Here is a 1110-nt window from a genome sequence, read left to right as displayed (position 1 = left end):
GTCTCCTGACACAATCTGTTGTGTACTTAAACTCTGGATAATTCTGTGTCAGATACTCCGATAACTCAGATAACAGATAACTCTGTATCTTGATTGTACTTCTTCTCTGTGACTGGATCTTGTGTCTCACTTTGGTATACTATATACAAAGATCCTTGATTACTACCTCCGCTTGAACCCTCTCTGCTATTTATTTACCAATATATGTGTATGTGTGTGTTGCATCATTGATTAACACACACACACACACACACATAAATGAACAAAAATTCAAAAGCATATTATGTGTGTTGTTGTTTTCTCTCTCTCTCTCTCTCTCTCTCTCTCTCTCTCATGGTGTCTGTTTCTTAGGGTTACAGTGGACAGACAGAGAGACTGAAGAATAAAAAAGGGGAGGAGGAAAAACGTGAAGACGAGGTGTGGGATTAGATGAAATGACGAAGATAGAAATAAAGAAAGAAAGATCAGACTAATCAAATTAAGAGAGGGAGAGAAATATGTAGAGAAGAACCTGTCCTCTCACCTGTGTCTATCATGCCCCGTTCCGTTTCCTGTTTCCTGTTCTTTAACCACAAGGCCAAGCTCTCTCGTCGCCACAGCAACATACTTATATACATGACAACAACACACTGTTCTGCACATGCTCGGCACAAGGTTCTTGACATTTCACTGGGTATATGAACTAATGTTAGCAATTACAGATGGTTAATTGTTTTAGTCGATACTTAGGATATAGGTAGAAACAGGACAATGACTAAAGACTCTGCCTCCTCTTACCAAAGCTAAAATGCAAAGCTCACCATACAGCTGCTGTATCAAGAGAGATTATTGTCTGCATCGTGATGTCTGTGATGATAATTGCCATTTTTGAACGTTCCTTGTTTTTTTTATTGTTTGTTTGTTTCTTTCTTTTTTGTCGTGTTTGTTCATTTAAATGCAGGTTGAATTGTGGCATTTTGAGATAAATAATTAATAAATCAATATCCACCATTATAGTGTCTTTTCAGGCAAAGACATATCATTAGACAGCTCTTCTAGCCTATTTACATTTTGCTGTACAACAGATGACAGAGCCAACCTGAAGACCCATTATATCTGCTAAAATAAATA

The 1110-nt window shown here is 37.4% G+C and overlaps 1 protein-coding gene across 2 annotated transcripts in view; it reads left to right on the top strand.

The window, feature by feature from the left end:
- The window catches only part of soul5l (heme-binding protein soul5, like), a 6163-nt gene extending 5053 nt beyond the window's left edge, over nt 1-1110 (top strand). The window contains exon 8 of one of the 2 annotated variants that reach the window (XM_076287395.1): nt 360-1110. The gene's annotated coding sequence lies outside the window, so the exon portion shown is untranslated. Of the gene's footprint in view, nt 1-351 lie in introns of both variants that reach the window. The other variant, XM_076287387.1, reaches the window with a different exon arrangement.

The sequence above is a fragment of the Alosa pseudoharengus genome, unplaced genomic scaffold, assembly GCF_046254945.1.
Source record: "Alosa pseudoharengus isolate Yale_2024_CS ecotype anadromous, Long Island Sound unplaced genomic scaffold, YU_APseudo_1.1 YU_APseudo_1.1_scf_1, whole genome shotgun sequence".
Classification (NCBI taxonomy): Eukaryota; Metazoa; Chordata; class Actinopteri; order Clupeiformes; family Clupeidae; genus Alosa; species Alosa pseudoharengus.
Note: the sequence above shows the minus strand (reverse complement) of the source record. Positions and strands in the feature narration are given on the sequence as shown.